General features: G+C 43.3%; 1 protein-coding gene across 4 annotated transcripts in view; it reads right to left on the bottom strand.

The window, feature by feature from the left end:
* Window positions 1-25,728, bottom strand: part of FRMD6 (FERM domain containing 6) — a 312,237-nt gene that overhangs the window by 244,525 nt on the left and 41,984 nt on the right. For 2 of the 4 annotated variants that reach the window (XM_069637466.1, XM_069637465.1), the window contains exon 1: window positions 21,778-22,103. The exons of 1 other annotated variant lie outside the window; for it this stretch is intronic. The gene's annotated coding sequence lies outside the window, so the exon portion shown is untranslated. Of the gene's footprint in view, window positions 1-21,777; window positions 22,104-25,728 lie in introns of those variants that run through there. One more of the 4 variants, XM_069637463.1, reaches the window with a different exon arrangement.

The raw sequence follows: 25,728 nt of genomic DNA, 5'->3' as shown, positions 1-25,728 counted from the left end.
TTCCTGTCATGCCACCCAAACGAGTGTCATCCCCAAGTTATGCATACTCTCCCAGCACAGCACTGCCCCCTGCAGTGAAGAAAGTGTCACTCCAGTATCTAGGCAATGGAAGGAAGGGTATACAACCGCCTGTTCTCCAGGCACAGCTCCCAGAGGAAATCACATATAGCACACAGGTTGATACTAACCCCAGCTTTAACATGGGTTTAGACCTTTATTCCAACCATGTAGCTGCCAAATGGCCTCAAGCCGAGTGAGTGAATGAATGAATTTTGGTATTTGTAATGCGTATAATCTGACTTGGAACCAAGCAAGGAATTGCATCTGGGCGTAACCCCTTCAGTCAGCCTTGGCTGTTCAGCTAACAGCATAATGCATGCTGGGACCTGTATGCCCCGTCTTGGATTTGAAGTTCCCAGTTGAGGTATTTTTTCACCTGTATCCATGTTCGCTTTGTTCTTTTAAATGAAGTCATTACATTACAGCTAGCATGTCCACACGTTCATACAAATGAAAAGTAGAAACGGTTATGTTTATCTGATTTTATGCTGTGTCATATCACCGCTGTAGGCATATCAGAGCACCTGGCCTTGTGTGTGGGGTGAGTACTGTGCCCCCGCTAGGGGTAACCACACTGTGGTCTGCTGTATGAGAGACAATGAACGCACAGAAGCTAAAAAGGTGGGAAAGTGGCAGAGAGACGCTACAGACATAGGGAGGGAATATGGCAGGAAGGGGAAGCGTTTTTGTGTTAGGAGAAGACGGATATGTACTAAAGTGTTGTGGTATTTGGGTTTGGTGCCCAAGGCAGATTTGGAGAATTATAAGTTAGTACACAAAGTAATGCTGGGTGCTTGAGAGTTGGCTTTGGCAATCCTGGAATATTGGTGGCATCTCAACACAAGGGTATTTTGCCCTCCTACCCATCAGGGGCCAGATTACAGAAACCTTGTACCGGTGCAAGTGCAAAGTTGCTCCGTATTGGCACTAGGACAAAGTGTGCCCTATTTCTAAAAGCGCTGAGGCATATTAGAAAAGCTTTGCAACATGACAAGTGCAGGTTTGCATGGTATATATAAAAGTACCAGTGCAAAAATTGCCTTGGTGCACAAAAATACATTTGATGCATTTTTGCATGAGGGCAATTTTGGCCCTGCTCCCTATACCATCCCCAACTATAAATTGTTATGGTGCAATGGTTTTCTAATATGTCCCAGTCCTTTTAGAATTAGGGGACACTTTGCCCTAGTGCCGATACGGTGCAACATGTTTAATCTGATCCCTGGAATCTACAGTACCACCACTTACGCCAAGAAAATGTCAAGAATGTAAGGGCTCTTGCCCTTTGCCTTTTCACACTTCCTGAATGCACCCAAACTCAAGACAATGGCCTCCAGAGGTACGCCCCTTTCCCCCAGTCAAGCAGTGTGACCCTGTGCATGTACATTTTTCTTATATTTGATTGACCAGTTCTTAACCGGTTTCAAAATGAGGCTCCTTTCAAAATGTAAAACGGCGAGGTTGGGGAAGAGAGCGACTAAGGCCGATAGCAGGCCCCTGTCCTTGGAAGGAACTGGTCATCAGGCGACGGGTGTGTAGCCTGCTATCCCAGTGCCCATTCCCATCTGCATGTACAGAAATCTGCAGCTGTAATCGGCGTGATAAGAAAAATGAAAAGACCATGATCGCTGGCTGCTGATTTATAAGGCAGTTTTAGAGGTGAAAGCTGGCACACAGTCTGCCCTGTGTAGTAAGCATAAACACGCCGATAGGGTGGCAGACTTGGGCACCGCTGTTCCACTGGTGTTGTTTGAGAAAGCATTGCCAGTCTCCTTCCTTTCCACCTCTGTCCATGAAAAAGTAAAACAGTTCTGTGAAAAACTCTCGCGTTTCTTTCATGTCAGGCGTCTGTTACATTGCCCCCTGGCTGCAAGATGCCATCAAAAAACGGTTTGAAAAGGTAGGGGCAGCAGAAATGGAGAATTCAGCAGCTACCAGACATCCTCTAGTGACAGTCCCTCGACAACCCTCTCCCCAACCTCCCGCCCTAACTGCAGGTAACAGTTCAGGTTAAGATGTCAGATAAAGCTTGGTAATAAAACACAAATGCTAGGGAACTTTGTTATTCACGCTGTTTTGCTTTGTTGTCTCTTGAATAACAAGCACTGGGTTACTGTCATAGTTAACCAGCACCACTCGGTTCCCACTGTGCCGTATTTCAGAGCTCTTACTAACAAAGCAAAGGTAAGGCTGGAGACCAATTGTGGCAGGTGTGATGAGAGCGTCAGGGGTATGGGCAGATGGATAGGGTGTGTTCGTCTACCTCTCCTGCAGTAATTTGTTTAAATGACTTAACTGACCCAGGAGTAAACAAAAGGTGCCATTTGTTCAGTGTTTGGCAAACACCCCAGTAACGTAACATAACATAACTTATAAGGATTCAGAGCTGGCGATTTTAAAAAGGGACACTTCCAAGCATTTTTTAAGATGGTGTAGTAATCACTAGTTTGACCTTGGAGGACAACAGCGTCTTAAATATTTGAATTAAACCAAAACAATGACTTCTACAATGTGCCTCCATGGGTAGACATGTTGCAGTTAATTTCTACTTTTCATCTCAGTGTCCAGACAGGGTTAGGTCATCGCTGTATTAGAAAATCATGAAAACATGTTCTTTTCTTGGGTGGGTGAAACAATATTCTGTGCATTCTAAATTGATAGCACTGTTTTTCTAACTCCAACATGTGGACTTGGATGAACCTAATTTTAGCCTGCATTTAAAATTGCATGCACATAGGCTAGAAACCCTCAACCCCACACTCGTACTAGCGCTGGGGGTGGGGTCAAGGTGAAGTGAAGATGTGTACCTAAACGTCTTTGTTCGATGCAACTTTTCTCGGTACCGATACTTGTTTTTGATACTGGTGAATGTTTAAGCTGATTTTGTGTAAAGGTTAACTGAAGTGAGGTTTAATGTACCTGGCTCTATGGACATAGAATTAAGTGACCTTGTATTATTTAGGATGAGAAATGCATTAGTAGACATTGCAGTGATTAAATGTGTGGGTGCCACCTCCTAGCAAGAGTATTTTGCACAATTAAGGTTGGCCTGCCTGTAACAATCACCATAGTTTATTAAGTGTCTTATTGTGGTGACTCCCCCCTGCGTAAAGGAAGGGAGCTGACTTTGGTTTTCTTTCCATACATTTCACTTCTACCCGTAAATCGCAGCCGGTTTCTTGTCCCAGAACACTGGGGTGGGAGGGTTAGGTCTGGGATGGTTAAATTAGTGATAGCCACTTAGTGAAAAGATCCACAAATTGCTCGACACTCTGGTTCCTCAAATCTTTATTTCCATCTGCGAGACATGGCTGGGTGGGATCTTACTTTGGTGACTTGAAAAATCTAATACTTTCTGTTGCCCTAAGCAACGTGGCAAAGTGGCAGAGTGCCAGCGCTCACAGAAAAAAGCAACATGTGTAGATTGCGGGGGAAATGAGGCACCTACTAGCCGGTGGAGCATGAGAATTGAAGGCACGCCTCTGCACGCGCACACCAGAAAAGAGATTTCTCATTCGGTACCTCTTCGAATACCCTCTCTGCTTCCAAACAGAATGTTGCCCAGTATTCCCTTGCTGTAGACCTGGGCACGCACGCAGGGGTGTTGTAGGTCTGGAAAAGATCCGGGGCTATGCTAATGTCGAGACTCTGGGCTAGCTAGTCTTTTGGATGTAGCTCCTGAACTTCTATTCGGGACTACAACCAAAAGATCCGCAGCTATAGCCTCTTAATGCCCCCCCGACCCCCAGCAACGCCTCTGCTGACGCTGCTTTATCCAGAGGCGTATTTCACCAGTGTGACATCAGGCAGGCAGAGGGGCGCAGGTTGGCCCCTTCACCGCGCAGCAAGCTTAGTTTTGTTGGCATCTTTCCAGCTGGATGTCTCCTGATCGTGGCATCGGCTAATTACGAAAAAGATACTGGGAAGTTAAGGTCAGTGGTAAAGTGGACAGTTTATTTTTTCTCATGCGACTTCCCTTCACATCTTAAGCCATCGAGATAGCTAAGAAAGTTAAGCACTCTTTTACAGATCTGTATTTATCCAACAAGCGAATAATATGGATCCTAGCCAGGCCTCCTTGATTTCCCCTAGGTAGGTACATGACATACCAATGGGTTTCCAATAGAACTAGCTATTACTACAGCCATTGGAAGTAGATGGAATCCAGCACGAAAGTGCTACACTGCAAAACACAATCCTGTACACATCCTTGGGCAGGGAGGAGTTGTATTTAAAATTCAGCTAAAAGTTACAAGCGACCCTTTAAAGGAGGCTTTCTCGGCACAAGGTGTCCTATTCTCCCCCACAGTAGCCCAGCGCATCAGAGCGTGTGTCCTGGCTACTGGGGCAGGCAAGTGTTGGCATAAATAGCGCACCAACAAAATAACAAACCTCTGACGCGTTACAGGGAGTTTTGCATTTGGGGGGGGGGGCTGCCAATAATGATATCAAGCCTCGTGTGGCAGGGAGGATCATTCAGGGGCAATGCCTTGTCTTGGAAGCAAGACCTACAGGTTCGAATCCCGGTCCCGCGGTTAGAGATTACCCTCTGGTATTAAGCGTGTTATAACACAATTAATTATGGAGCTTGGAATTTTGCTAATGGATACTGCCGTTATGCTTTCCCAATCTGACGTTATCAAATATTTTCAGCAAGTAGATCTCTTGCACATCTTTAGGTCTCCATTCTGTGCATTGTTCATAACAAAAGGGATCAGTATTAAAACAAGAATTGCCAAAGCCAACAGTTTTGGCATCAGTACCATTGGGCACTGACAATTGCCCGCTATTTCCAGGTACTCGCAGCTATGGCCAGGGTTTATGAAGTTGAGGTGGAAAGTGAAAAAACGTGTACACAGCTGCAATGCACATCCACCCTTTAGGCTGTAAGGGTACTCGGGGCGGGGGGCACGCTGTATGCATGCTTATGCAGTGCCCTGCTTCCCACGAGGAAGGCTACAAACAGCGTGCAACGTAGGCCTAAGTCCAATTGATCTGAATTGAAAATGGGTGTCCCTGGCGCACGTCAGGCTAAAGTGGCTAAGTCCCCTAACCTGCGTCATCACTTCACAGCCGAGTCCAGGCGCTTGCGCAGAGCGCACTTTAATCATTCGCCATGTTGACGGAAGTGTCCCAAGGTGCGACAAGAGGCAACATTCGCCCTTTTGTCTCCATCATAAGTGAACATCACAGACAAATCAAAATGCAATATTTCCGTGTTGTTTTAAGAAATATCACAGACGGGGTAAGAAAGCAACATTGTACTTTAATGGGGGAGGGGGTGGGGGATAAAACCCTCCACAAATGTGTTCCAATCCAGTTAGTTTATGGGTATTCCGTTCAAATTGGCGCTAGAAAACAAACAGAAGCGCGACTCCCACTAGTTTAATTACCTCAGAGAGAGCGATTTCACTTCAGAGCCCAGCATTATGAAATCCTTATGTGTGAAAGGCCTGACTTTTGGCAACAAGTTCTACTTTAGAATAGGCTACATGAACCCTTTATTTCATTTTTTGAGAGTAAGGTTTTACCTTTTTTTAAAAGGTTCTCTCTGTCCCCCCTTTCCTTTCATGCTCCATTTTCCCCCAATGTCCCTCCACACTTCCAGAATTGCCTTTCCCAGCATTGTCTTTCTCACTGGTGGGTTCTTAATGGATTTTTCCAATGTGCCACTATGTGCTCTCCTATGGGGTGATCTGGTAATCAGTGGCTGGAGCGCATCCGTGCCAACTCTTGACATCATCCATGGAAGTTATTTTTCTAATTGTTAAAATGATTTTGATTGGAAACAATCCATTTGAGAATAGCCACAGCAGGTTCAAAACGACAAACAAGGAGCTTCAATGCTCTATGGCAAATCACTTGGGAGGAGGGCGGGAGGGGGGCACGTGGGGCCCTGCGGTCCCCCTTCAGCCTCTTTCCTCAAAGGGCAAGAGCCCCAGCTGGCTTCTCCTGTCGTCATTACTCACGTCACTCATCTCTTTAATTATTTGGTGGCCCATCTGTGACCTTTTTTCCAATTTACTAATGTATTTTTTCACATCAAGAGGAGGCCGGAATACGTTTCCTGTCTTTAAAAAAAAAAAAAAAATATATATATATATATATATATAATCTCACGTGGATTGGAGAAGGGGAAAATGGCAAAACACATGCCACAGGAAGGTCCTGGGAATTGGGGTAACGCAAATAAAAGAAAAACCGTATTTTTTAGACATTTTCTCTTTTGAGCAAAAAGGGCCTTTGATGTCATCATTATGTGGCTGTTGATTTATTTTCCTAGTTTTGGTTGGAGGTTGTTGGTGAGGCAATTTTATTGGTTCATTTAAACTAAACAATAACATATTTTGCACATGCTGTCTTTTCTCGAGATACTAGTATCACTCCACGATAAGTGATCTGTCATCTTAAAGAAAATTCATCAAAGTAAACCAAATCGCATTAAGTGCCCCAATGCCCAACTTTATCTCATAAAGGAAACACGTTGTGATACTGAAACATCCTTTTCGGACATCATTAAAAACCCATTCAGCCCAGCTAAAGCTGCGTACTTTGGTAGGGAGCAGCAAGGTAAATGGATGCCCTCAGGGAACACTGAACCCCGATGGGTCTCCATGCCTGCACTGCTGGTAGAAATGCGTGCCACTGCTTTTGCCATTCACCCCAAGCCCCCCCCCCCCACAGACGGAGGGCAACAGCCAAGGATTGAAGGGCTATACATTGGGTAACCCTGTGGGAAAATGGGGGATAGTGGGTGCAGCCAATGTTTTTAACACATGCATTCTAAAAGTCGCAAAGCAACACACATTTCAAGGGATGGACCAGAGCGGGCAGTGCCATCTGGGCAGTCTTCCTTTACCCTTGCTGCCCTGCGGTCAGGGTGGGTGGGTACAGGTTGGCAGACAAACGGTGCAGTCTGAAGGAGCTCGGAACAGCTCTAGTGGTAGTCTGAGCATTTTGCAGGAAATGTGACTACACTTGTCACTTATGCCCTTAAATATGTATTTGTTTAAAATTAGTAAACCTTTCATAATCCAATAAACATTAAAATACAACTTTTGTACATCAACGTAATAGTTAACACATTAAAACAAACATGCAATTGATAAATGTATTCAATTGATACATACCAACATGTATAACGTAAATACCACATTCTTACATTGGTTCATTAATAAATATAATCAATACATACAATCAATTATTATGCCAGGATGAAAACCAAAAAAATTGGCAATAATATATTAGACAATGGCGACAATGTATATTATTGAAACACATTTCTCTGCAAAATAGGACTTATAAAAGCAATTAATGCAAGAGTCGATGATAATGACCTGCCACTCATTAACCTTGCCCAAAACATCTCAGTGGCTATCGGGTCAATATTATATGCCAAGCGTTCCTACTAGCTTTGTCTGATTTCATGTAGCATTTAGTGTGTGGAATTATGTATCTGCGTTTCCAAAGGATTTTTACAAGACCGATGACCACGGTCAATATTTTCACCTTGTGTCAACAACATCTAACAAGGTTACAACGATATCTAATGAGCCAAGTCCTAAATGAAGTGCCAGGATAGTTTCTGAAATAAAGCATAGCATCCTTCATCAACGGAGGAGTGTTGAACCACATCCACGTTTTCCTGATCCTTCTACCTTTGCAATTCTGCCAATAAGGGGATTTCTGTAGCAGAACAGATCTTGATACACCGGTCCAACGTATTCCATTGTATACCTGAAGCCCAGGCTCTCGACCCTACTTCCACGGCCTAACTGCTGTTGCAGGAAATGATGGAGGTAGCGTCAACCTGATCGCCAGACCCAGCCTCCTTAACTAGCAGCCCTTTCCAAACTTGCAGATCTAGTATCTGAAAGCCATAAAGAATACTTTGGCTTATTTTGGATTCAGAGAAATCAATCATTAGTTGCACAGAATAATAATTGCATTGTGGAATAATAATTTGTATCTGGGCTATGAGCACTCCCAACTTATTCTTTTATTAACATCATATGCGCTGTTTATTGGCCACTAGAAATCCTAAATATGTGATTTGGTTTACTCCCTCTAAAGGACATCCACAAATGGATCACTGAAGCCTCTATATTTTCTATCCCTTTAAAAAGAATGCATATTTTTATTTTTTTTTTATTTTTATTTTTTAGGGGAATGTACTTTTACATTATTACAGGACGCATATTCACCAAAATGATCTAAACTGCCCTGAAGATCAATTCGGGTAGAGTCCAAAAGAATGAGATAGTCAGCGTAAGCCATCCAACCAAAGTGCAAATGACCTAATTTAGGAGGAAACGCATTATTCCCTAACTCTTCTTGAATATCCAATATGTATAGGTTGAACAGACAGGGCACCAGAACACAGCCCTGCCTGAGCCACTAAAAGTGCACATTTTATTGGATATACATTCCTCTGAATGCAACCTAACATGGAGCGTTGTATTGCTATAGAACATAATTAGAATAGTCAGTAACCCCTCAAGAATGCCAAAAGACTGATTTCCTCCACAGTAGGTAGCTGTAAACACTATGAAAAGCTGCTGTTCATTCCAGGCAGGTGGATTATAATGGAAGTTCCTGGTGTTTAGCACCTTACTTTTGACATGGATAGTATACAAGGCCATCCAATAAAATGCCCATATTCTTTCTAAAATCAAGTTTGGAAAATACTAGGCCTGCCTAAAGTGTTGGCCCACAACGCTTTCAACACAAAGGAGGCTAGGGCCTGAACTAATGTCTAGTAATGATATTGGTCTCCAATTATTAGGCAGAAAAACGTGTCTTAAAAATGGGGACTACTGTGTCTTTAGACCAAGAAGAAGGAAATGTACCTGCAATGAGCATTTGCTGAAATAGTAACATAAGACTAGAATAGCACATTTGATAACCCCCTTGGACCCCATGCGCTCAAACCTTTTAGTTGTAATATAGTAACTTAAAGATCCTTGCATGTAAAATTCCTTACCCATGATTCATATGAACTTGGAAATGCTAGACTGCATCTATACTTTTTTATAGCATACAACTGTCGGAAATGATGGACCCAAACTGATTCTAAGATACAATTTGATTGCCTCTAGGATTGATTCCAGTTTTCAATATTTAACGTACTCCTCTACTGTCATTTTTCGCAAAGAGACCCAACATAATTTGGCCATCACAAATGCAAATTTTTCCCTTTTGCATTTTTCCATCAAACAATCATTGGTGACCAGGCAAGATACAGATCACACTTTTCCATTGTTATTGCACAAACAGCAGTGGGTCTAAAACCAAGAGTTCACTGCATTCATAGCACACACATAACAACTATTGCCTACAATTCCAGGAATAACAATTTCCGTGGATGTTTGATTTTAACCAATTGGAAGCCAATTCAATATACATTTTCTCTGTCCAGATTCCTCCTTGTTAGTCCCTGTTCTTTGGGCATGGTGGTCACTCACGCCATCCAAATAGCCCTTTGCCATCCCTTGCAACTGTGAATCCTAATCTCCATAGGAAACCACAAGAAAGTCGCAGAAGTCAAACATTATCAATCACAATCGCAGTATGCTTATTCGGTTGATTTTATTATCCCAAAAAACAGTTACAAGTAAACACAATAACAAATAATGAAATGACGGTATATTTAATAGTGATATAAAACATACATACAAAAAACATGCGTCTCCATTAAAAAAACAAGCACAACAATTAGTGCCTGATAACATTCAAGACTAAAAGAACCCACAAAAAAAGTCTAACTCCATGTAAGAATAAACAGTTGTTAATAAACCCTAGGTGTTGTGAGATATGCTGGACTCCCTAATTACTACTATTATCAGTGTTCCCGAAGGGCCTCCACATTGTAGACCTCATCTTTCACAAATATTAAAGCAAAGACCAGAAAACGGCTAGAGAGTTAGCCCATAAAAGATAAGATAGTCGGTCTAACACTGCCTGAAACCATTTAATTTTAAGAGAGGAAAAAGTTCTCTCTTCCTGGGCGCTCTCTTCTGTGTTGCATACAAAAATGACATGAAAAGTTGACTGGTGTATTAACGCAGTGAAATACAAATGAGCAAAAGGGTTCCTTTTTTTAAGTGGGCTCTGTTGATGAGGACGGGAATACAAGGATACACAAACAATCTCCACAAGTAGCTACCCGGCTTTTACATTCCAAGGGAAGGGGAAGATAGCCCAAAGAGCGCTGTACCTTTTTGTTAATTAAATTAAAAAATGTGAGGGCAAAGGCCCGAAAAAACAATTGGGTATGTGTCACTCACCAAGGTTACATTGTTGTGATAACTGATGATCAATATGTCCTTATAATAGTACAATGCCCAATGTTAATATGTCTCAATTAGATAAAAACGTTTATCTATGTTTTTTTCTTTTCTACGTTTTTATTAGTGTGTCTTTTACGATATCTCAATAAAATTGCTGTTTTCTATGTAACTGACCCACTGCACCATTTCTGAATTTAATTAACAAAAGGTGCAGTGCTCCTTGGCCTTTCTTCCCCTTCCCTTGTTATGTAAAGGCCGGGTAGCTACTTGTGGATATTGTTTGTGTATTAATGGTGTATTAACGCAATGTGGCAAAAAGAGTCCAAGCTTAAATAACCGTCCTGATAAGAGTTGCTCTTCGTGAAGAGTCAATTAAATATGAGCCCAGTGATGAAACCTCCATCTAGCAAATAAAGACTGAACATCAAATACAGCTGTGAGCTGGGAATAGTAGATTTTGCCTGAATAGCCTGGCTAAGGTTTATCATTTATTTTTCTTGCCATGAGTTCCGTATTCATACAGGCCAATAAAATATGAACATGTGTCATTATCTGTCAATTGTTAGCTGAACATTGTAAAGAGCAGCATTCCCTACTGTGAACCAAAAAGGTGCTACAGAGGAACAGCTACCACGTGGTATTGTGTGTTTTGCCACACTTTAGGCTATAATCGCTGGAATGTATTTGTTTTCCATTTGATAAAGGGCAGCATTTTTGTTCAAGGCATACAATGAGCAGTGTTGCATAACAATTTGCTAATTAAATTGACACTTGTGTCGCAAAGCTAGCTATTTAAGTTACCCTGCTAAAAAACACAGCTCATCCTGCAGTCGTCTCTTGCACTCAGGGCTCGCTCTACCCTCTTTTCTCTGTTCACTACAAGTTCAAGAGGGGCTAATGGAGAGAGAGTGCAGCAGTAATCGTCTCCTCCACTCTTAAGTGCCAAAGGCCTGTGTGAGAGTCCTAGGCAAGATTTTTCCTTTCTTTTTCAAATAATTTCAAACCAGAAGTACATTGGGATGATATTATTTATCAGGCCAACTATATCCTGTCTGACAAAGACTAGTATGTGTCAACTATTATTTATTTTTTTTTTTTAAGATATTCATGCAATTCCTTTCCTAAAAAATGTAAGTTATATAATGCATGATTACAGTATTGATACTGTAAAACTCTGCACTGCCTCCATACTTTACAGTACAATGTAGGCTAGTGCATCTAAATCTCAGTGTCAACTATATTTCATTTTTTGGGTAAGATGCATCTAATTGACGATGGAAAACCTTTGAAAATGTACATGATTCCACGGCAATCCTAGTTCTGTGACATGCCGGTTGCATGCTTCTGTGCAACTTGTGTTCAACCCATGAGTTGATCCCATACTCTGACATTCTATTATCACCCTGTTGCTTCATACCAGCTACCTTGAAAGTGAGATGGCCGCAAACTACAATATTCCACCTAGTTGGCCCAGTTCTCTGTCTACTACGCTATCCGCTCTGCTTAGTCTACTTTATTTTCCCTTACTTTATTCTTTATTATTATTCTTTTTTTATGACTATACTTACAGCTAAAAGTTGTATATACAGACAGACATTTAGTACTCACGGGTGAAATACAGTTACAAGCATAATTCATATTGGGGCAGATACAATTCATTATAAAATCCCCTGTGATAATTCACCTACATTTTAATTACATTTCGGATAAAACTGTACCATAAAATATATAAAATATAAATCATTACCTTCTAAAAACATAATTCACAAAAAGCATGCATCAGCATGTTCAAACATATTGTTATGATGTTGTATAGTTATTTCTTATCACATTTAAGCTCACACCGTCTATCATAATGTGTGTTAAAGTTTCAATCTCATCTTCGCCACAAAGATGACACAAATGCTATGGTCTGGACAAAACCATTTTTGGACTCTCAAATTCGAAAACATTGAAAATATTGAATTTTAGCAAGAGATGGCCTATTATACTGCTTGGGAACGCATTGATATATCTTGGTAGATGGGTTCATATCATTCTGTACTGAATGTAGGACCCACTGTTTACATTGGACGCCAACCGTACTGTGTCAACCTCGACACCGATCTATCCATTTTTGTTTTAAACCACCTCTTACATGTTGTCATGTGGTCCATTTGTACTTTTTTCAAACCAAGTTTTTTGGATTGTTAGTAGTTTACCAAGGGAACGCAAAATCCGCAAATGTATGCATCCTTCTAATTGCCTGGAGAAAATTGGACCACGATTACCGCTATTATCAAGGTAAAGCCGTTTCTCATTGCCCATCGCTACCTTGCAATTAAATTCTGATGTTATGCTTTTAAGGCCAAACTCTAAACGTAGATATTCAACCGATAACATCTTTGGCATTCTGAACAGAACACGCAATATTTTGGCTTCCAGTTTGCCCAATTGTTTTAGCAATTTATGTCCCCATACTCCAATACCATATAACATGATGGGAACACTTCTTGTACAGTATATCAATAGTATACTGAGCATCCTCCATTCCTACCAATAGAAGTGCTCAGCGTATACACAAGCCTAATACACTTGCACTTCGTTTCATCCCAATGGCGATTCCATGTTAGTCTGCCATCAATTATCACACCCAAGTGTTTGTACTCTGGTACAGTTTTCAACAGATTTGTTATTTATCTTCCAAATATATTTCAATTTTGGGGTAGTCCTTTTAACCAAAAATGACATGATTTTCGTTTTTGTAATATGTATGCAAAGCCCATTTTCTCTTGCATAAACACCAACACCGTCTAGCATAATTTGGAGCCCGTTCGGTGTGTAGTCCAATAATAGGCAAATAATCTTACACTTGTACCCTTATGTAACAGCATAGTCGCATTCAACAGGCCATGAGGAATATGCCAGGCAGTTAACCTTTCCCATAACCAGTTCCTCGTGACCGTGTCAAATGCTGCACTGAAATCTATGTAGATACCATAGACGGAAAGTTGGCGTCTTGTCCATGCATGTTCAATTGCAGATGTCAAGATGAGTAAATTATGTGTGGTGCCAGAATTTTTCCTGACAACAATATGATTTAATGGTAGGATATGATTATTCGTTATCCATTGGTTCAATTAGTCTAGGAAAACTCTAGCAAATTTTAGTCGGAATATCTAACATTGCATGCATGCAGTAGTTGAATGAATTTTTTTCCAACGTCCCTTTTTATACGCAGGGAGAATATGACTGACTCTCCATGATAATGGAACCTCGCCATGTTAACCCATATACACAAATAGATGATGTAGGGCGTGGGCCCATTTTTTTGCAGATAGTCTTATCAGAATATTGCATGTGCCATCAGGACCAACAGCTTGAGGTACGCAACTTCTCAATTATTCTTACAATATCAGATACTGATGATTTACATATCCAAGTTTCAAATTCGACGATATTCGCTACACCTACGGGTCCGACTGCACCCAATGTCGTTGCAACATGGTTGCACCACATATCTTCGGGCACAGGGTCAATCGCTTTCCCAAGGAACGAGTTGGTGGAAGATCCATTTCTTCGGCTGGGGCCTCGCTCTGGGACAGCCTCCCTGCCTCTCTGAAAATCGAGGGGAACCATCTCTGGTTCCAGAAGCACCTCAAACCCTTTCTCTTTGCTTCTGCCTTCTCTCTTCCTCTCCCCTGCTGATTTCCTATCTGATACTCGTCACCTGGCTACCCTCCGATTTCGGGCCCAGGTCCCTACGCGCTCAGTTGCACACCCGCACTGCCTCCCGGCAACCCTTGCACTTGGATCTGTATCTGTAACCCTACAGTCCACCAACCTTCTCTTTTGGACACCTGCTGTCTGCACTTAACCTTGCACCTGACACCTGCTGGCCGCACTTCTTGTTTTGATCCCATGTACAGCACTTCCCCCTCCCCTCTCTCATGGACCTTTTCCCTCCCCTGCACTTGCGTGATCTCAGTGTCACTTGGCCTAGTAAGATCGTGGTCTCTGTCCACCCTCTGTCCCCCCTTCCTTGCCTCATCGCACCTTGAAACACTTGTGTATAGGTGCGTTACAAATGCCATATCATATCACACTATTAATAGGCAGGTCCTTCCTGACAGTTTGCCTAATCACCTTCCAGATACCTGTGTGATTACCATATTGTGCACAGTTAGCGAATTGGTTCCAAGCTTCAATTTCACACTGGCTGCAATGGGCCCTCAACCACTGCCGATATTCTACTTTCAGACTCGACATTCTTAGCTAGGTCTGCTGATGTCAATTGACCTATATTTATACTCGACTCCTCTACAACGGTTTTATGCAGTTGCTTCTTGGCTGATTGTATTTTACGATAATATTGTCGGCCTGAGTTACTGATCCGATTCCAGCACTCATGTGAGTTCCTGTAAGGTCTCTTTTTTTGTATAACTTCTTTAACAGTCAGGAAGTCGGAAATAGCCGAAAGCCCAGCCTCGCCTGTCTAAACAGACCTTTTCGATATACATGTGGTAATTTATCTTTTTGCTACAACTTTTGCGTTCTCTAAATGTACTGCGTTCCATTGTATGCGATTGACACCATTATTAAGAAAAATATCACCATTACAATCAACCATTTGTTTGGTAACACATATTTTCAATCTTACACAATAGCGGCATATGTTCCCTCTCCTCATGTGCGGGTACGGCTCTATCTTCTACCAAAGTTAGCGATACATTATTAACAAACACAGTCAACAGTTAATGCAATTTTCCCACTCACTCTTGTATAAGCTCTTTCAGCATCACCATTACTATAACCATTCAACATTGTGAAATGATGGGAGGAAAGAAGTGCAGCCCAAGCCTTACCCTGCCGACTAGATGTTATTGTGCTAACTGGAAAATATTCAGCCACAATTTCAAGATCTTCAGTCTGTGGTCCTGTCACACCTTGTATCTGGTTCACAAACTATTTTAACCACCTGCACTACAGAAGTGGAACCAATTAATTCGACAAGCTGCCATGGATGATGGACAGATACCAAGAGTCCACCCTTGGGTCCACCAATGCGTCCTTTTATTGTAGAGTGCTGCAACCTTTGATTTCACATGTCTCCGTCATCCATGTTTCTTGGAGAGCAATTTTACTAAACATGTGGGCATTTATTAACAGATCATTCTATTGTCACTGATGCTTTGTAGGAAAATGGTCTTTAATGATCTTGGGTAGCCACTGCCAATAGCCATCACTGATATTATGCTCTTCATCATTAGTTATCTTGTCACCGCATCACACTCGTCACCACGATCTCTATTGTTGATTATATTCTTGTCAACTTTGTTTAATGGTTTATATGGTTCTTGCAGGGTTTTTGGAGAAGCTTTATTCATCTACAACTTCCTGTCCAATAACATATTTTTGATAGTCGACATCCTACAATTTTACAGCTATAGCCATATCTACATAGGTTATTTTCATGTTTGAAGATATACTCCAGAGTTGCCACAGATGCAAACCAAATATTTTCAACCGAGGTCAACCTGTCTTCCATTTGATCCACCGTTTTAATATTATTCGTGGTAATGACTCATAGTGGTATTACTCGGTGCAAGATACACTACACAGCTGTACGACTGAGCGGTGGATGATATTCAGTAGATGATACTGGTCTCATTTGTAATGCTCTCATTTCTTCTACACACCCAGTATTCCTAGAAGCAACATATTCTTTGTTTTGTGCACTTTTCACAACTTTCGTATTCCCATCAATATTTAAAAGACCATTTGCGTGAGTTTGAGAGGCAGTATTTACCATCCAACATCTACCCCTCCCCCTCAATATTTGTCTTAGTTATAGTACTTGGGATATTGGTCAGTTGGCTCTCATCTACAAACAAGGAATGGACATCTTCGAATACACAATACTCAGAGTCAGGTCATGCTTTCCGTTTACTCTTATTCGATTTTTTTTTCTTAGTAGCTGTACTAATACTAGTTCCTGCATCACCGGGCTTAATTATTTCGATTGCAAGTATCTATGGATATCGTATACTTTTTGACCCCCCTCTCGAGTGACACTTTAGGTGGTCTCACTCTAGAATGTATGTCTATTACAAAATCACTTGCATCATCTTTCTTCTGCATTTTTTATCCTTTTTGTTTATCGATCTTTCAACCTCACACATCGTATCCAAATTCACAATTTCTAGATTAGGGTTGTTTTCACTAATACACACATTTTGTCTATTTCGCCTATTCCGAGTTGGACACATAATAGCTTGCTGTATTTTGCTTTTTTTCCATGTTTTTAGCATTTTACTGTGAATATTTCTATTTATCTTTTCAGTTACATCATATGATATTTCCTAATTGATACTCAGGATCTCACGAGTTGGAGTATTTAGTGTAGATATCAACCTAGACCTGTCTTTCTGCATGTCTATTGCCTTCGATTTTAATGCCTTCAAGTCATTGGTTTGATCATTAGTCATGTTGACTTCAATGTTTAAATTGGTGGTCTCAGTTTGAGTGTTTGTGCTCTGTTCTCTCAATATTTTCCTGTTGCGATTTATACTTTTGTGTCATAGTAGAGACTGAACATCTAATTTATTTTCCAATCTCACATCTTTCTACTATCGTAGTAAGGAGATTTTCAAAGACTTCAAACATACCTGTGGACGAGATGCTTGCATTAATAGAAACTCCTGTGTATTATTTAAAATATGTCTCACCTGTATAAGGCTCTTCAGTATCTTGTTGTTCTATGTCGGTTTGCACTGCCAATAAATGCACCGTTGGAGCCGGACATATTTCACTTAGTATTGAATTCACTATTTTAATAGTGACAGACATCAGTTCTTTAGATATATCAGTCACTTTACGCTGGGGAAGTTGTCAAATGGCAACTCATATTAGTATTAGGAGTTATTTCATCATTCTGATCACTTTTCTGCACATGACACCAATTGTCAAGACCTATACGGTGGATGTCTTTTCCTGAACCGTTTTACTATGTTTAGTTCCCTATGCATATCTATTGTGTTACAACATTTGGTACCCTCGCATTGTTCCCCCCCCCCCCCCCTCATAGAATCCGTAAGATTGATTGTATCATGCATTTCAATGTCTTGAGTTTCAGTTATACAAGTTTGGTCAGATATATTTTCATACATAACTATAGCATTATTGTTAATTACCGGATTGAATACCCTTTCAATCATTTTAGTACCCACACAGCTCAGATCATTTACAATTTCTTGAACAGCAATTCTGTTGCACTTAACCCACTCACTTTGGGATAATACTTTGTCATTTTAGATGAATGTTTCAGGCTGGCAGGATGTATAATGATTTTAGAAGTGCATATTCTGCGATGGCGAAATGAATAGGTACATGCAGCAATATTTTTGTCTGCACACGCAAAGGCCGTAACGGGTACATTCTCACAGCACTGGCTTCCCAGCACCATCTCATCTACATGAACCATCATCTCATCGCCACTGTTCATTATTATGGCTATCCCATCATTAACATTCAGTATTAGTCATTTCTTCTCCTTACTTTGGTGATTATGTCACAAACTATGTATCAGCACGGTCTCACTTCTATGAGATATTATCTATTTCACGCAGTACTCGCCTAAACTGCCCTTTTTCTTAATGTGTTATACAAGCCTGTATGAATCCTGGAAAGTAACACCACTGCTAACCCCCTCAACCCCACGACCCAACAAACAGCACTTGCCAGTGCACTTCCGGATGTGCCTGCGTGATACGCGCGACCAGGGGAAGATATAGTCCACTTCCTGGGGGAAGAGGAGCCACTTGTCCAATAGCTGAAAAAAAGGCCCAAGTATAAGTTTTGGTATATGTATATGTCTAATTGTCTAGATCCTGTATCAAGTATAAGCCCATGTGGGCCAGAATAAGATAAAAAGTCACCCTTTGTAATTTTTCCACAATGAGCTGTTCAGCGTTGCCAGCGAGTTCAGCGAACAGCACTTTCCAGTGCGCTTCCGCATGAGCGTGCGCACCACCGGGGGGAAGATATAGTCCACTTAATATTTTATTTAAAATAAGAATGTATGATACAGAGCTGTGTGGTCAGGCAAACACCTGAAGATAATTGTATTAACAGGCAAGAAGGTCAACTCAGGCGATGGCGCTAATGATATGATAGGTTATAACGCGCTTAATACCCAGAGGTTTCTAAGCGCGGGCCCAGGGATCGAACCTGTGTTGCTCCGTGTCGTCTTGTTTCCAAGTCGAGCATGCTGCCGCTGAGCTATCCTCCTGAGACAGCTAAGGCAAAGGTAAGTTACAAAACGTGGCATGAAGGTAAAGTAAATGACCTAACCAAGTGACAAAGGCAAAGCCAAGTGATGCCTCCAGATCAACAACTCTGCACGCTGTGGGTGTGCCAGGGTTGCCATGTGGAATGCATCTCATCAGAAAAGTTCTCTGACCTGAAATTGACCACAATGCATTAGTTGGGAGTGCAGCAATCACTTCCGGGTTACAGCTTTCAAGCAGGACATGAGCATACTGGATATTATCAATTTTAAAGAAATCACGATTTCACACCAAAGCCTGTTTTGGAATGCCATGACTAGTGGATTCACTCATGAGTGTATAGGTGTTAGGAAGCTTCTGTACCGATGCCTGTGTTTAGAGAAGCACACGGAGCCAAAATCGTGTTTGAACCATAACACTCGTACCTTTGCCCCACCACTCCAGCCTTGCAAGTCGCATCCTGGCAACCCGTCGGCTGGAAGTGGCGCTTTGAGCGACCGAAAACACTTAGCATGAGCCTCAGGCACAGTTTCAAAGCGGCGCCTTTTATCTGACCCTAGAGGACTCGGCGTTTCTGCTCCGATTTAAATCATTCGCAAAGTCTCGGCACAAAAGCGTCTTTATCAACTTGAGAATAGCAAAGAGCGCACAGGCACGTTCTGAGCCTACGAAAACACCCGGGCCCCGAGAGCACGGGAAGGAAATGGCTAGCATTCTTTGAAAATTAAGCAGATTCTAGAAAAAAAAAAGTATGCGCCCGCCCTGAAAATGCCGCAGAGTGGGACCACAGAGCAGAACGTCCGTCTCAACATGTGTAGAGCATGGGCTGTGTGTGTGTGCACCGCAGCGGGCGTGGGCCCGTCACATGGTAAAGCATCAACATGTGTGCAGTCTACAGACGCTCGGACGTTACTTGGGCCTGCCGGGCCTGGCAACAAAGGTTATGCGAACTAACGGGATGGACACAGATGGTGAAAGTCGAAACACTGCGTGCAAGCACTGTAGGGTGCAATTACCCCGCCTCCATGCAATCCAAGTACGGAGGAGCAGTGACGTCTTACTTACATCGCTGTAAGTGGGGTTTTTGGGGGGGAGGGTTAGGCAACCCATTCTGAGCAGTGATTGAAATTGTAACAAAAAAAGTTAAATATGTATCAAGTTCTACTAGCGCAAAAACATGAAACCACACAAGACACACATTGACTCTGAAGAGCACGGGCATCGCATTTTGGGGAGCAATTGAATAGTCAGTTCGCTGGCCGCTGCTTCTGGTATTATGGGAGGCCAGGCACGCTGTGAAAATAGCTGGCTCTCGTGATCCTGAGTCCCCCTGCTGCCCCTTCCCTCCGTCTGCGGTCGGCGTGTATTTATAAAACGAGCTTTGCCCAGAATTCCAGTTACGCGCTTAGTTAAAAGTTACAATACAAGCGGCGGTGGAGATGAATGCTCAGACCAGCGCCACATGCAGCTCGCTGCAAACCAAAAACAGAGGGGGGGGGGGGGGCAAGAAGCCAAGAGTAGAGCAACCCTTAATTTACTCAAGAGGCTGCTGCAATTATCTGGCCTGTGGGCAAATCTACAGACGTCGAAACAGCCCTACCGGCCTTTAACAGGCCTGTAGTGTAACTCGGTGTCTTGCTGTGACGGTGTTCTCCGTTTAACTGGCATTTTCCTGTCATCCCCTCCCGCAGTGGCCTTCCCACCCCTGACGCCGCAGATGACCACAGCATCTGCAAGAGTGGGACAGGCCGCACTGTACTGGACGCGGTACTCCACAGTATCACAAATGGCTGACTGGATATGCCCCCCCTCCCCCCAGACATATAACGTGCTGCTGCTGAGCGTGCCTCAGCCTCTCTGTACCCGAACCCCGCCCGATGAATGCCCGCACTCAGGGCCAGTGACAGCTGCCTCTCCCAGGGGCCACATCAGCCCTGCCACACCGCAGCACCTCCCGGTGGCTCGGTTATCAGGGTGTACCCTGGAGTGGGGCACACCCACGCCCCATTCTTCCCGAGCCGTCGGGACCAGGGTCCACGTCAGCACACGTGGGCAGAGAATGGGCACTCATGATAACCTGTCAGCGTACTCATGCACATCACAGTGCCTACAGCCGGGTCTACAACATAACAACACAATTCACTGGGTACGCGCTTTTCATCCTCCAGGATAAAGGGCTCGCAAGACTCGCCTATGGCACACCGAACTCAGTCACACACGCATGTACCCACTGAGCACTCTTACCGGTTACAGTGCAACAATTTTGCACAGTTCACACTGAACACGAAGCGGCGCGTGCTGAACAGTATTAATATCAGTGAAACAAACAACGTGGTTTACCATAACAGCGGCTCCGTTTACCCATTACGGCCTTTCATCAAAGAAACGCACTTTGACTTAAAAACGATGGACATGAGTGGGCGCAAAGCAATATCATGGGGAATTTCTTGTTTGTACATAATTCAACAATTCAGATCGATGCACGCGTTAAAAACAGCATCTGTGATGGCCAGACGGGAGACGGCCACGCTCAACCCCTGCCCCGTCACAAAAGGCCCATGCATTGGGGCAGTGCCCCTCTTATTGCAGGACCCAGTGGCGGCCAAGACTCCTCGTGGCTGGCATTTCAGAGCCCAGAACTACGAGCGACATCGGCCCATCTTTGGGGGTGACTGCGCCCTTTCTGTGCGGGGCTGGGGTGCGCACTGTGGGGGGGGGGGGTAGCAGCCGCTTCGCCGCTTGCCCCTGCGGACACTATCCACCTCCCCAGAGTTGCGGCACTCCTTAATGGCCCGTGTCATGTACACACAGGCGATGGGGGCTTTGCCCTGCGGGCAGCGATGGGTCCTGTTACACATGGTGCCCACATCGGAGCACAGCCAGGAGGGAGAGGCGTAATGTACATGCACTGCAGCGAGGGGTATTTTTAGGTTGGAGAAAGTTTTTTTTTTTTTAAAGCCAACATGCCTGCGTGAAGGGGGGAGTTCCCCTCTAGAGAGGGAGTTTGCATGCCACACACAGCTCTCCGTGCACGCACGCCTTGCCCATGAATAGCGAGCAGCAGGACACGTTCTGGAGACAGGAACTCCCCGGAGGCGTCCCCCGCCGCGCTGCAAGGCGGGCAGCTCCCAACCAGCTGCCACCCAACCCGCCCTACTCACCGGAGCTCGCAGAACTCTTCCTTCTCGACTTTGTTTCAGTCTCTCCCTTCAACTGTTGCAATCCGAGCGCTCTCCCGTTCCGGGATGCCACGAATGGGCGCTGCTCCCTTCCAGCCTCACGAGCAAGTCCTGCCCTGCTCCGGGGCTGCAGCCTCAGGCAGTGTCGCCGGGCGGGTTGAGGAGATCCGGGCTGCAGCACTGCCTTCCAATGCCCTGTGTTGTGCCAGCCGCCCTCTCCTAGGATGTGAATGAAGCGATCCCGGCTCCCGCCTGCCCACCCCGAGCACCAACTGCTGCCACTCCGCAAACTGACTGCAGCAGGCAAGCAAGCAAGCAGCAGGGCAAGCAGAGCTGGCCTGGGAAACACGGCCGAGGACACTTAGAAAATAGACTTAAACAAACCCCGCCCACACACTGAGAGCGTTAGGCTAAGCAACTCCATGCGATGTACGCATAACACAGTAGATTCATCTAAGACTTATCTCTCAACTTTTCTACTTTCGAACGAGGATGGGATGGTATTGGGATTGTGAGCAGGGCCGGACCAAGGGCAGGACCGCCCGCCCTACCATTAGTCCCCCGCCACGCCAGCTATCGGGAGTCTTTCATGGGCTCTCCTGAGCCGGCGCGGTGGGTGAAGGCATTTTATGACAGCCGCAGCTCTTTTGAAGCGATTAACTCCGGTTACAGCACCTAGCGGGGAGTTAATCACTTCATTCAACGTGAATTCATGCAAGAATAACGTTTTAAGAGGAGTGACTGAATACCCAAGCTTTTTGGAAAATTCAATATATAATCCACATAGTTTAGTGCCAATGCTTTCATCTATTACCAAAGCGTGACCGGTATTCAGACTAGAGCCCATACATGTGGAAGACCCGCGTTATTTCTATTGCATCTCCGACAGTGTTTTCAGTAGTTTGCAAACTTATCAGCGCGGCCCAGTGTATACTTCACATTTCGGATGATTTAATCGTTTTTTTTCTGAAAATAGTGCATGTGATCTTAGAAATATGCGATTAACTTAGTTCTACCTTAGTTTGTTGAGTCCATTCTTCTCTCAGGAACTGTGAAGTGGATCAACTTCAGATTCGAAGTGCTACAGTCAGGGGTGTTGCTAGGTCTGGAAAAGGTCCAGGGCTGCGAATGTCGGGACTGTCAGGACTCGGGGCTAGCTAGCCTTTTGATTGTAGTCCCATAGCTTCTATCTGAGGCTACAACCAACGGGCCCGGGCTATAGTCCCCTCAGCACCCCTAGCAACGCCTCCGGCTTCAGTATCCTTTATAGTATTGAGGGCCTTGAGTTTTGGGATCTGCTGCTCAAGTAACCTCTACTAGTAATCACTCCTTCCTGAATGGGCCGGTTTTAATATATACAAGGAAGACCACAATTCTGCATAGATAACTTAAATGTGTTTGGGATCCGATCATTAATCTTCCATTCTGACTCGAAGACATTCTAAGTTCACGCCCAAGGGATATGCACCATCTCATCATTTCCAGGTAAAAGGACGATAATCTGTAATCTAAATGACATGCAGATCGGAGCGTGTCATTGCTTATCGCACAGTATATCATTCATCGACCAGGTCCACATCAAACATATTCATTTATAATTGCATTGATGGCATTCCCCTAATTATTTAAAACAACATAAGTAGTTGTGACGAGATCCAACCACACACTGAGGTAGATATAATTGCTGTAAATCCAAAAGTTAAAAGTTGACCCCTTCAGTTAGTTTCCAACAGCCTACTCAAGTTCCTAGTGTAAGAATTGGCTAACAAAACCTTTAAGATGGTTCTATTCTTTTATATTTCCAATTGTCTTTTAAAGTAATTGTAATTTGTGTCAAACACCAATAAAACACCTACTAAAGATGCAGTTAGATTTGAGCTAACCAGTGTAAGAAAGTGCGATTGTAGTTGAACAGAAGCTTTATTGATTAGCTCGCCAGTTCCCTCCTGTCATAGAGTACAATTGAAGTAATAGTAGGGAGTCAGTTTTCCTGTTCATGGAAAACAAGGCGAGAGTTGCAGGTATGATGCCATTACACACACACACTCTCTTTCGCCATATCAGTGTAGCGTCATCAGTGATAGCTGAAACACATGACAGACTACTGCGGTTAGATGAAACCTCTTAATTCAAATACATCGAAGTGTTTATGTTCCGTTCTTTTCCTAACACGGGACACGCATACTGAAAGTTAGAGGACAGAAATTAACTCGTATGACTGTGTATAGAAGGCAACAGGAACCACACAAGAGAGGTTGACAGAGGCAAGGCAACTGTAGATCTTCCTGTTAGAACAAGTTTAACAAAAATAACAGATATTTTCAGTTTTTTCCTACTTTAAAGAATACAATACGCCAAGTGGCACTTAGCTAGGCTGCCATCAAGTGCTTCACTGTACAGTGATTTTGCAGTAGTACTTGTTCTGCAGACAAAGTTTGTCTTCTGTCAGAATCCCACAGTGACTTTGTACAACCTTAATATGTAGTTAGAAATACATCAGTACATATATAAAACAGCTGTACATAACATGGTATTACAGTTAATTTCAACGTGTTATCTATTTTCATAATTTGCTTCTATTTTTGGCTTTAGAGTTCAAGTTTTGTATCACAGACCCAGAACGTATGTCTCTTCACAGACTTTGTTTAGAACGCTTGACGTTGTAGTAATTTCTGGTCTTACACTTTCAAACTGAGTTTATGAATCAAACCCAGAGCAAATTTTAAGCAATCACAAAACGTTACTGCCAACAGAAATGGGCTAAATTCCTACTTAGAAATTAGGAAAATATAACCAATATCAGTTTATTGAGTAGGTAGCGATATATGGTAGTGCCACCCTTAGTAGCCTATGCCGCCACCAGCACGGCAGAGGTCTGCCTGGTATTAGCAACCAGCAGGCACAGTTCACATGGGCACAGATGGAACTACAAGGGAACAGTCTACTTCCCATGTACTACATGTATCCCATATACTTGGTGTAACTATGGAAGCAGAGTTCCACAGTAGCCAGTAATCCAGATGTGGACCCCTTGCTCACTGTATTTACAGAGACACAGCTTCACCTCACTGATGAGGCCCAAGAAGGGTGAAACATGTGCTTGGGGTTCCTGTTGATACCTTGTTTAGAGGAGAATTGACTAGCTTTTCGTTGCTGGACTGCCCAGGTGGGAGGGACCAGATTGATATACAAATGGATATTTCTCCTCTGTGAAAGGTGCAGTGAGCTAAAATGTGGTTGTAGATCCTCTAGAGTGGAAACCTACCCAGAGAACAGATTATTTGTCTGTGTGCGTTCTCGATAGAGGGGCTCCCAGACCTTTGTATATATGTTTAGGGACTTGGAGTTTCACCCTAAATTACCCAGAATTATCCAGATGTGGACCCCTTGCTCACTGTACTTACAGAGGCACAGCTTCACCCCACTGACGAGGTCCAACAAAGCTGAAACATGGATCTGGGGTTGCTGTTGGTACTCTTGTTCAGAGGAGAATTGCCTAGCATTTCGGTGATGGACGGCCATGGTGGGTGGGACCAGACTGATATGCAAATGCATAGTTCTCCTCTGTGAAAGGTACAGTGGGCTAAAACGTGGTTGTAGACCCTCTTTAGTGTGAACCCTACCAAGAGAACAGGTTGTTGGCTGTGTTTTTTCTCTGTAGACATCACAGTAGACATGCACCTCTACAGTCATTGGGCATATTAATGAAGAAGGGAGTCTTAGGAGAGTAACTTCTAAACCCAGTTTCCCTCCCATTTGATGTGATGCCATCTCAGGGATTTCTTGCCTTAAATAGTGCCACATTCTCATATAAAGAATTCCACACATATTACCACTTTACTAATTTCCTCACCAACTTTGCTTACCAGATTCCCCTCTCTGGCATGAATCAATTGATGCAATCGTCATAATAATAGCGCACATATTTACTGA

The sequence above is a fragment of the Ambystoma mexicanum genome, chromosome 14, assembly GCF_040938575.1.
Source record: "Ambystoma mexicanum isolate Mex_15411 chromosome 14, UKY_AmexF1_1, whole genome shotgun sequence".
Classification (NCBI taxonomy): domain Eukaryota; kingdom Metazoa; phylum Chordata; class Amphibia; order Caudata; family Ambystomatidae; genus Ambystoma; species Ambystoma mexicanum.
This window is presented reverse-complemented; position numbering and strand designations above follow the sequence as displayed.